Below are 12,571 nucleotides of genomic sequence, written 5' to 3'. Positions count from 1 at the left end.
TTCTCTGTAATGATTAATAAGTTAACAATAAGAAAAAGGCTTTTTTCTGGAATGGTTCATATGTGGGAAATCCAATTCTGACCTACTAAGTCTGCTCTGACTGTTTTAGCCGTGAGGCAAATTTGCAAACTGGCCTAGGGAAGCTGGTACTTGTTATTGTTGCTTCAAAGACAGGCTATGTGGGAGAGGGAATGAGATGTGTTGGGATTAAAATACCCTAGCCGTAAAAAGCAGTAATAATTACTGTCTACATGTGGGCAAGTCAAAAGGGGTTATTACCAAAAGAAATTTAAACTCTGTTTGCAGAGAAAAAGAAAGAACAAACTGCCTGAAATCCAGCACTATTCATGTGTGCAGCATGGATTGTTTTAAAATGCTGTTTTTCTTCAAATATCACATTCATAAGGCCAATTCTAAATGGATCGAGATGACTCTAAGAGGTTTGGCATCAGGTAAGTGAGGATAAAATGGGAATTACAGAGGAGCCCTGCGAGCTGGTGCCAGTGGATCGCTTCTCAGAAGAGGGCACAGTTTGACCCTCAGTGTCAGGCTGGGGGCTTTGAAGTTCACTGGGATCCTGAGTCTTGACAGTGTCGTCATGCACAATGAGCAGCACATCTTTTAATACAACATCTTGCTGTTTTCTCCTGAATCTGGGTCAAGCAATCAGTTCTTAGATTTGTAAAGGACTATCAGATCAGCTCATGTGACTTCATACAAAAACTCTGCACTTCTACATATCCCCACCTGGATTCCAGTAACTTGTGACTGACTAGTTCATGCCTTTCCAAAATGCATTCACCTTTCTTGTGAGAATACTGCTGTTCAGTACACAGCATAAGTTCATGCCAATTATTCTTGCATTTAGCTTCTTCTCATTGACTTTAGTGGAAATGCTCCTCAGTCGCTCATAGAAATGGATGGAGAATCAGAGCCCTGATGTCTCTGAGGATACCTTCTAATGGAGAGCACTTGGCTTGGTGCTGTCCTACCTTTTACATGGACTTTGTCAGATAGATCTCTTCTTTTTGGTGTGGTTGGGGTTGTTCTGCTTGTCAATAAATTCACCAATCCAACTTTAAACTTGAAGACTATCCTGTGTGATTGAAAATTATTAACCAAAAATGTTCAGGGTATGAGAAAAAAGGATTGTCCGTCAGCTTTAATTAATAGGATGGTTTCCTAACCTACAGTTGTCTGTGTGAGAAAATTCATTATGCCTGAAAAATCTTGCCATTCCTCCAGCCTTCAGTTCTGTTTTAGAAACTGGGAGTCTATGTGTGTGTGTGTGTGTAATACCACTGCTTCATTATAACTTCTACTCACAAAAAGCCATGCCACAATTCTTTCAGCTCCAAGATTAAGGTTTTTAATAGCGTCATTTGGGTTGTGTCTTGTAGCAAGATTCAATCAGTTCTTTGTTGCATACATTGTTGGCTATCATTTGATTGGGCAATGCTTGAATGCACACTTGGTTTGGAAAAGCTGTTGCACAATGCTTCATTCCCCTTTGCTTCATGGGAACTTGGACTTCCTCTTAGCTTCACTTTCTGAGAGTTACACACTGCTGAGGAGCTGTCTTTGAACCAGAAACCAGTCATGATGAGAGCATCTGCTTTATTTGTTTGCCTTTTTTTTCTGTTCCAGGTCTACAGACTTACTCCAGTGACACATGGCTTTCATTTATATGGTTATCAAAGTCTATTTCTTCAGTTGCTTCCTGGCTGCACACAGGGCAGAAGCCAGAACATTTTCCTTCCTTAAGGCTCTCTTATATAAAGTTTGGCAAATATCTGCCTTTTATTTTACTGCTAGATGTATCTTTTTCTTGCCATCTGTTGAAAAGATTTTGCTTATGTAACGACTGTTTTCATCATTTATATCACCACAAAATAGAAATCACCTATAGACACCAAATCTTTCTTGCACTTGCTAGCTATTTCACTCCCACCTGTTTATGAAGTGGTTCAAGTATGTATATCCTCAGGATCCAAAAATACCCGGATGCTTTACTGATCTGGATGGGCCTTGCTCCTGCTATTGCATCCTCACAAGTACTGCTGCCTTCTATGTTACTCTCTGTGGAGAGAAATATTAACTCTTGGGTACAATTTATCACATCCTCATACAGATGTCCAAAGTGGACCAGATGACTTGCATGCTAGAAATGATCTATTTCACTACCAGTGGTTATAAAGGGATGCCACACCACTGGAGTCTTTGGTGCTGGCATGTCAAATTGAGAAAGACAAATCCTACCTAAGAATCTCAGCTGAGCAGGGGCCTACATTCCCTCCAGCATGTGACTGTTTATTCCTTACACTCCTATTAGCAAACTTGTGGCTGCCCCTACTCCTGAGGGATCACAGAGCCTATGGAGTCCACAGTCTAACTCCTGGCAATTGATGAACAATTGAGCTGGGAGGTCAAGAGCATGCAAAGAATGCAGCATTACTTGGTAACTGAAGCATTCTTCATTCTGTGCTGATTCCAATCTGATGGAGGTTTTACTGATGGCAAACTAGATAGGTCTCCATTCTTGCTTTTGCTGACTAGACTTTAGCTCCAAGGTGGCTCTATTTTTCAGTGGACTTGGATCTAAATGGCCTTGTACATCCACCTTGTTCCTCTCTGAGGGACTAAATGGATGACTGTGGCAGACTGGTTGGTCCATGTAAATAACAGCCACTGTTTTAGCTATGTGTGTAAGCTGTAGATACCAGTTGTCTCACAGAGCTTTGGCCCTCTGAAGTTTTCTTTTCCTCTTGGGAGTGCCACAGCCGTGTGTGGATGTGATGAACTGGCATTTCAGTTGTCACAATACCCTTGTCCTGGGTCTATCCTTTCTACCATCTGACTGCGCTCTGCAAAGAGATTTCTCTGCTTGTCACTTGCAATATGTTGTGTTCCAGTAAGTGACTCCTTACAATACAAGAGAGCTGCCAGTCAGTCCCCAAGGCAATTTATACATTTGTGTCATCATCTGAAAATTGCTTAAATGGCCTCAAAATCAACACTTGCTGCCAGTTGATCACTTTGAAATCAGCGGGGCCTTTAAATCAACAAACATCTACTGCCTCTTGTGTTTTCCCTGTGCCATGAGCTGAGGAGCAGCTGTTTGTTCTTCCCATTTTCTTTCCCAGCTTTTATTTGCTCCCTTGCTGTGCAGTTGTCAAGGCACTTGTACTACACCTATACAAGATTTTTCACTGTCCCAGTGTAGCAGATCTCCCAGATACTGATGGCTGAGCTGCAGTAACTGACAGGTTGGAGTGTCCCATCTGCTGTAGGCAGGAGGGAATTCTGAAGGCAAGATAGAAATGTGGCCTGTCCATCTCTCTGGTATTAATATGTTCCTGAACTAAAGAGAAATATATACATTGAGATATTGTACGTACATATAAGATCCTGCTTTGCAATAAGGGGCATTAAACAAATGGATTATCCCTCTCTAAATCCTTACCCACTCTGTGATTCAGTACTATCCTGACAAACACTGTATATGATCTTGGTTTCTTGATGGTCAACTTAAAGAAGAGGTGGAAAAAAAATGGCCATTAATTTAATGCTGAATGTTCCTAACTTGAAACCTTCAGTTGATGAAAACAAAAGCATATGCTGCTGTTCTTGCTCGGCCCATTTTGCAGAGTCAGGGTATCCCTGGCATGGATTGCTGAAGGCCTGGATATTTTAGTTAAAAATAAACCCAGAGCAATCCTGACAGGCTTATAAATGAATGTGGCGCGTTCTCTAAGCACCAGCTCTCATCAGGGTTACTCTGGTGATCTCTCAGTGTCATCCATCACCAGGGCTCTATCGCTCTAATGATGCGTTTCATATTAAAGTGGCTCCAGTTGCTGGGAAGAGATTCTGCACACTCAGATTGTAAAAAGTAATACTGTTGTTAACCTCGAATGTTCTCCTTTTTCCTATGATGCCCAGGAGAATACAGCAAATAGCTTCCACAGAAATTCTATTTAATTCTTTGGCTCCATTTAAAGCAAAATGTTTTCCTTTGCTGCAGCCTTTCAAACTCTGTTGAGAAACTTCTGATGATGTTTAAATGATGAACTGTTTTATAAACTGATGCTGCCATCCAGATTAACCTTTATGAATAGGCTTTTGGCTTGGGCTGAAATAATGCAATCTGCCCTTGAGAATGGGGTAGGCATGTGATTCCCCAGACTAGAACCACCATGGGAAACGAGCAGTGACTCAGTCTTGCTTTGGTGGCTGGTTCCCCATTGTTCCTGGGGGAATTCCTATAGAAAAGCAACTCCTTCTAGGCCACGGTTTACTTCCCTCTATGCACTGGGTCAGTGCTGCTGTGGTTCAGCCCTATGTGCTCATGGAGTGTGCCGTGTTTTCTCTCTGCTCCTCCCTCGATGCTTATAGCCCTCTGCACATGAAGTCTCATATCAGCATATGCTGCCACATGCTGTTTCCACTCCTTTAGACAAAAACATCTCCTTTGTACATGCAGAAGCAGGAAGTCAGACGTCTGAATAGTCTTCCCACAAATTTCAAGAATTACTCACATTCATTGTCATTCTCTCTGCACTGCACTGCCTGGGGCAGCCTCAAGCTTTGATGAGAGCTGAGGGCACACCCATTGCTGTCAGGAAGAGCATAACCTGTTTGTGCCAGGCAGACGCTATAGCTACCCATCCCTCCCTTGCCCCAGATCTCATCCTGCCTCCAATGCCTGACACACACCAGATCCATGTGTCCCAGGCCTCAGCTTCCTCACAGGACACCTTTCTCACCTATCTAGCACTCCAGGTGGTGAAAAGTAGGCCTGAGGGAAGGCTTAGGCATGTTTAAACATCTTGCCCCTGTGTTTTCTGCCTGCATTACCTGCATTGGATTGGCCACAGCTTGTCTGTTTGTGGCTTGGTTTGTGTGACGTTCCCCTTTGTGTTGAGAAAGGCCTACGCTGCCTTTCTGCCAAGGACATGAAGCCCTGCTCAAGGGAGTAATTTGGGGTGGGATTATTCCACATTATGCATAGTGCAGTTGGGTTCCTGGTCTAAATTGCTGGTGTGGGCATGCTAGGTAGTGGGGAGAGATGGGCCTTGCTGGAAGCTGACTCTTTCCATCTGCTGTAGGTATTTATGTTAAGAGTGGGATGACTCATCCCCTAGACATGCCTCCTGCCATTGTCTATAAGGAAAGGATGGACAGCTGGCTAAGTCTAGGAACATAGTGTTTTATATGGCCACATTTAGGTCAGATCTCTACTTTATGTTTTTAGGGATGCCTCCTCCTGGTCTTCAGCCAGCCTGTGTTTGATCAATCTGATTGGATCCACATAGGAGTGGACATGCTGTGGTTTCTCATCTCTGATGAGATCTTAACAGCACAAGAGCTGTGTGTGCCTGGATTTGGGACAGAAACTGCAGTTTTTGTGGTCCCCACTCAAAAGTGTGGGTGTATCCATAAACCCTGCTTATTCTGGTCACTTCAAATTATGCCTGTCCTCTTATGACTAAATCCTCTTGAGACATGCACCTTTTCTTCATTTCTTCAGAAAAAAGAAATGATCCAAATAGTTATTGCAGAGCTTCCAGGCACCCTCACTGACTCCCTACTTGTTGAGGTAAGTCCAGGCTTGAAGAAACGTGAGGCAGATGTAGGCTGAGTTTCCACTGTGGTCTGTACTATAGATCTTGGTAACGTGCAGCTGATCATGGACCTGAACACCAAAGGTATGTTCCCTGCAGAAAGACCAGATTTCAGAGAGAAGGTTAACTTCAGACATGCCATGTATAAGCATGTGCTGACTAGCGTGTGCTGCAGTTCAACAGCAGTTCATCTTATATATAATAGAATGAATGCAAGAAACTCCTCGGCTCTGTTTTGCAGGCTGTTTTCTCCAAGCAATCAGGCATTTCAAACTTCTGATAAACAAAATGATGGCGGAAATGGATAGTGGCTGAAGCCAGTCTCCTGGTTCCTTGAGTTCTCTCTGTCTTTGAATCTCATGGTGTCCATCTCCTATCTTTTGCCTGAGAATTAGGTTATAAGCTATTGAGGGTGTGAGGCATCATTATTCTGTGTTTATACAGGTCCCAGCATAATGGTCATGACTAGGGCCAGCCAAGGGGCCCTGAACCACGTTGTTAGAGTAATATAAGTAATAATCGTTTAAATCTTTTGAACCCACAAGATGAAAACCACATGCAGTATTCACTATACAACTGTTTTGGTTTGAGAGATTCAGTTAAATACTGACTCAGTGGTTAGGATATGTAGGATGGGATTATGGTGATAAACAGTTGGACATTACATCAGTTAGCCATAAGTAGCAATGAAAAAAGGCCCCACACTATTTCTAGTACTTTCCTGATGTCATTTAATTGGAAGGAATTGGGTTGTCAGTGCTTATTGAGATGGTCCATATATAGTCTCTGGACTATAGGGGAGATTTCTACTTTCATGCCATTGTTTTTCCACAAGTAGTGTTATCAGTGACTCCTTTTTTCTTGCCTATCAGTTGTGCTTTGTATAACTAAAGCTAATTACTAGGTACGAATAAATCTAATTCTAGTAGGAGTAAACTACACTTACCATATTTATTCTCTCCATGACTGACCTTTTCCATGAAAGGATTTATAAATCCACACTTCTGAGACATGCGGAAAAGTGTGCTGGCTCTGGTGTTGACTGATTTGCAATGCAGTTCAGCATCACATAAACACATGCAGCCTTAATGACTTCAAATCACAGTCACTGGAGTGTAAAGGTTCCTGTTGTGTTCAGGTCTTAAAAGAAAAGTAAATGAGGCACCTCATTTTGGTCTAGAGGAAGAGCTCTTAGATGCTTTCCTTGGAAGGAAAGCTGGTCTGCTAAAGACATTCTAGTTGTATGTCTGTTTTCCATTTCCAACTTCTAAATGATGTGAAAAGACAGTTGTCAACTGGGCAAGTATCTTCCTTGTTTGGTGTTGCATGTGACATCAAGCTGTTGTCATCACGGGAAGGTTATCCCTTTGCTGAGGACACTGTGAATGGAAGAAATGAAGGTGGAAGAGAGAGGACTCTCCATGCTGTCTTTTAAAAGAAGCTGTCTTTTAAAAAAGACATTCTGGTACTGGATGGCAGTAAAAACTTCAGAGCCCATCTTAATGGGGCAAGTTTTGGAGGGGATGCCTTTCTAGAGAGAAAGAGGTCTGTGATGCCTGACCCACTCTTCCTTTGTCACCAAGGGGTGAGGTCTTTGCTGCACCCATTTAACGATGAGCTGTGTGTGTGTGTGATGGGGAGAGGGATGGGCCATATCTGTACTACAAAACTTTTAACTCCTTGACTTCTCTGCACGCATGTATTTTTATACACTCCCATCACAGAATATCCCCAAAATGTCCTGAAATAGAGCCTGGAGCATGACAGAAGTTTTTGGGGCTGCATTTCTTGGGGTTTGGCTTTATTTTTGGTACTAGACACCTCCATTTCCTGGTGCTTTCTGAACATGGTAAACAACCCTCAGGTCGATGTGACAATGGAACCCAGGGAAGACTGAAAAATTCTGTCTGGGCAAGCAAGCTCCCAGTCCTCTTACTCACTCAGTTCACACTGTATCTGAGGCGGTTTTTCTCCTCCACACATCCACTCCTACATGGATTTTCTCAGCACTCAAGGACGAGACCCATGCTGATTTTTGCTCTTTCCTGATTTAAATTAAAGAGCTGTGAGATGCAGCTCCAGATTTTTTTATCCAGTGGAGATAGAAATGTAACATAACCAACCCACTCCTGGTGGGCATCTCACAGGAGGTGGAGGATCTGTGAGGTTTAGCAGGTGAGATGGCAAACGGTCCCGGTGCCAGAACCACCTGTGCATCCAAAGAGTGTTCCTAGAAGAGTGTTTTCTGGCAGCCCCTGCACTGTGATGGTGGCTGCAGGTAGCCTTGCAGCTCTACTGCCCTCACAGTGGACTCTAGGACCTCTATGCTGCGAACAGGCTGAGTGTGCTTGTGAAAGTCCTGAGCAGGCAGATAAATGCTCCTCCAGACTGTTTCATTTACCATAACAAAGAGTGCTCTGTAGGAAGAGAAGGAAACCTCTTGCCTATTCAGGAGTTTCAGAAGCATAGTGCACTGATGCACTGATGTTTCTGGTTGTGGGAAAGCCCCAGAATGTGGGTTAGGTTGAAGAGATTGAGCAGGTTATTTTACAGAAGTCCTGCCTAAGTCCTGCAAAAAACTTAGTTGTAATAAAACCTCATTTCTCCTTAAGGCTTGCACTCATAGCATTCAGATTTGCAGTGAGTACAGGAATAACTCAGATATCTGTCCGTAAAATCACCTGCTGGAGAATAGTCTGAATCAAGAGGAAATCCTGGATCCTGTTTTTTTGTTTTTGTTTTTGTTTTTTAAAGAAACACACCAAATACAAGCAGGAAATGTGGGCAACCAGAGCTAGGTACAACTCAGTGTCATTGGCAATGCTGCACAGACACCTTACCTTCCTCTTCTGACTACCAGCTACAGCAAATCCACCTTAGACACAATGCATGTACTGAACTTGCCACTAGTGCAAGCCAACAGAAAGATGGGAAAAAACAAGAGCTGCACAAAGAAATCTGAACACTCAGAAGTTTTATTACACAATTTAGCAATATGAAATGTGATGCACAGTCTGATACTTAGCTGATCAAATAAAAACTTGCATACACAGGATTATACCAAGTAGTTATTCCTGCTGATAAGCTCATAAATGACCATCCTTAGCTCAGACCACTGTGGGCTGGATTTGGGGCCTGAGGTATCCTTATGAACTGACATAATGGTTGTAAATAAATATCTGAGGCTGCTACTTGTAATGAGCACCTTTGGTCCAAGTAGGTTGTTCTCCTCACTTCCCTCTTTGAACAGAGTTGGAAGAATGGTGACTTCCAGCAGGAGCTGTGCAGGGCTACTAGGTGCTGCCAGAGCTGCCTCTCACCTTCCATGGACTACAAAGGGAACCTGTGGAGACTAGCCTTCCCAGGCCAATATTCGCCTTTATGATTATTGCCCTAGGCTCCCTCCATAGTTGGTGAAGAAAGGCAGCAGCCCAACTATGAGTTACTCCTTGACCTTTGGATGCTTCATGTCTTTTGGCTGATTATAGAGGGGAACGCTTAGTGAAGGTCCATGTTCTTATTTTAGCTTTCAAAGCAGAAGCAACTTTGTGATCGTGTCAGGTGTAACAGAAGTTGGAAGCATTCAGATTTTCTCAGTCTGTTTCCCTAGCAAACGCAGCTCTGTTGTTTCATCACCTGGGACACTTTTCAGCCACTGAGGGATGATTTCATGCTCCAAAGTGTGGAATGGATTGTATGTGTGTGTAGAGCAATGTTACTTTCACCCTTAGGAATAGTTTTTGAAGATTTCAGAAGTACTCTGAGGAGGAAGTGAGACACCAAGAGTGATGCTGTCCTGATCCAGCTCTCATGCTGTGTCTGAAGAACATGGTGGTTGGTGATACATCAGTTTGCGTTTCCTCCAGTTTTTGGGAGTCTGGTGCTGTTGTAAACAGTGGAGACAGTGGTATTCCCATGCTTTGGAGGTCAGTGGAGCCTCATGGAATGTGATTTCCTGGGATGACCTTTCCCTCCTTACATGTACAAAATCTGAGTTCACAACATAGCCTGCTTCATAAATCTTGTGTTTATTTTCTGGTGTGTCTCGCTGCCAGCAGCCCATGTATTGCTGCAGAGGGCAACTCTCAGTCAAGAGAGGAAATACATCTTAGGCTTGTCTCCTTTCTCATTCCTATCCAAAACTTCTCTCCAGTTTTGATCCCAATGGTCTGGATTTCTTGAAAGTCTCTAGAAAACCTCACCCTCTGCTTTCTCCCAGGACTTCTCTTCCAGGACTTCAGGGGTTAGTATCCTTGGAGCATCACAATGGGAAGCAGTGCATGTCTGTTCATGCAGTTGACAGTGCCATTTTATTATTACTTCTATCTTTCCTATCAGATGTCTCACTTTTAAACAGAGTTGTTATTAAGATAATTAGTTAATGTGGGTTATTTTATTATGGTAGTCTTATTTGGTTTGATTGCACACTCAGCTGACACATGTCATAAAAGCAACAAAAGCATTAAGAAGTTGCATAATTGGCAAAACTGAACTGTCAGTGTTGTGGAGTTCAGGGAAGCATGGAGGGAAGAAATGTACAGGCTCCATAGAGACGCGGGTCCTTCCGTGAACTTTGGATATCTACTCCTAGCATTTATTACTCAGGAAAATGATTGGCATTTCCTCTTCTGTGTTTTAATTTTCTCTGTTTTTGCTGTATTTTCTGATCTTGGCTTTAGCTTGCAGAGGAAGGCAGCTTAGTCTTGTTTATCTTCGCCAAAGATTTCTTCGTTTTGGGAACCACATCGGAAATAACTTTGGATGAAGGCAGACGAAAGGCTTTAAAAAGCATCTATCAAGTAATCAAGTGGGTCTGTGTGTCATATTTCCTGACCATCTATTGCCTTGGTATCTGCTGTTGGCACACGTCCCAATGTCATCTGACTGGTACAACACTATTTTCATTTATGTCCAGCATTCCTCTAATCAAATATTTTATTTAGGTTCACTAATGCAAACTCCAGACAACTTTCATCTTCTTAACCTCACAACTTCTCCCTATGCACCCTTCTGACATGCAAGCTGGGAAAAAAATAAAATGTTTTCAGCTGTATTTGAGTGCATCCCAGCACAGTCCTGTTCTGAGATCTGACCATCTCTGTGTTTGTGTTGGTATTCTCTGGGCTCAGATTGAAGCTGTGAGTAGAACACTCCCAAGGCTGCTAAACTCTGACCAATTTGCAGCCATGTCGACCTGCAAATATTTCCTCCAGAGTTTGAGATTTTTGGCATCCCAAGTTTCCTGGATGCACTTACATCATCCCTGTGCGGAGGAGGACTTGGCCATGTGGCTTAGAATGTGCTCTGTGTAATTGAACACATTCCCTCAAAAATACCCCAGCAATTTTACCAGTTCTTGCCCTGGGTTATGTGATGTAGCCCTGTGGGCAGGAGAGGAAAAAGCCCTCCCAAGAGGCATTTCCTGAGCTAATTTGATAACTTCAGGGTTTGAAATACTGGGGAAAGAAAAATCTCAAACAAGAAAGAAGCTGGTAAAGCAGCATGGACACTGAAAAATTAAAAAAAAATACATCTTGATTTTTCAGGGCATGGCCAAAGGAAATTGATCCCTAATGCATTAAACAAGCACCCGTGGATTACAAGAAGTCTATATTCAGAGCAACTCGGTTCCAACCACGCAGTGAGTCTTAGGAATACCCCTTTGCAATTGGTGCTCTGAAAGAGAGATTTTGGAGATAAGCACTGTTGCATACAAAGGAAGCCTGAAAGTCCCTTTGTGCACGTTGCTCTTTCAAGGCATTCTGCTAAGGCATAAAGCGTGGAGAGGAAGGCTACTGACAGCTTTCCAAGATGCTGAGTGTTGGGCATTATGTTTTTTTGGTCATTGCTTAAAATCCAAATAGCAGCAAGGAGGGCACTCAAAGGCCCTCAGTTTTAGCTGGGACTCTTCTAGGTCTCCTAGAGGACACAAAGGAAGCAGTTGACGAGCAAAGGAGCACAGCTGCAGCGTGCTCGCCGGGAGGCTGCGCACAGGGCAGGGATCAGAATTCAGATCCATTAAGCAAGTCGCTTGATTGTTACCGACAGATTAGAAAAAACCCTCTGCCAGCTTTACACATTCATGGCCTCTTGTCTTTGTGAGTCAGGAGGCAGTTCCCGTCGAGAGACACACATGCTCTGTAGTATAGGATGATTCTTGGCAAGGCCGGGGTGATCGCAAGAGCCAGACGGGGCGGAGACGGCATTCCAGTTTTATAACACAATTCCATAATAGGAGACAGCATTCTTTTCATATTAATGTTCATACAATAGGAATTTTAAACCCCAGCTTTTGGGCTATGTGGGAAAAAAAAAATATTTCAATGAAGCAACAACATTATTTTATAACTGAAATGCTAGTGGACCAGCCGCTTGGAGTGCAGAGGGTATTACGTAGGGGTGCTTTCATTTCTAGAGAAATCAAACTGCAAAGCATCGGTGTAGTTATGTGCTTGCTACCCCAACATCATAGAATCATGAAATCATTTGAGTTGAAAGGACCCTTAAAGGTCATCTGGTCCAGCTCCTCTGCAATGAACAGGGACACATCCTCTTTGGTTGCTTTACAGGTGCTCATTTGCCTGCTCCAGTCATAGCCACTGCTCTCTGCACACTGCTCATGAGCACTATGAAGCACCCATCATTGCAGCTCCAAAGTTATTAGGCCACAAGTTGTGCCTATTGGTAGCAGAGTCCAGCATAGAGCTGCTTCAGTACCGTCTCTGCTATACTTACCGTTGAGGATACTTTCTACGTCACCCATCTTGGTAGCCTGGAAAAGGACCTGAGGCTTTGCAAGATGTTTCTTCTGTCCTGATTTAGACCTCCTAGTGCCTTGTTGGGAGTGTAGAAGGTTTAAGGGTAAATTTCTCCCATCGGGGTTTTGACCAGTCTTTGAATATCATAGCAGAAATAACCCCGTGCTTTCAAGAGTTATCACTACTCTT

The sequence above is a fragment of the Meleagris gallopavo genome, chromosome 1 (genome assembly GCF_000146605.3).
Source record: "Meleagris gallopavo isolate NT-WF06-2002-E0010 breed Aviagen turkey brand Nicholas breeding stock chromosome 1, Turkey_5.1, whole genome shotgun sequence".
Lineage (NCBI taxonomy): Eukaryota > Metazoa > Chordata > Aves > Galliformes > Phasianidae > Meleagris > Meleagris gallopavo.
This window is presented reverse-complemented; position numbering follows the sequence as displayed.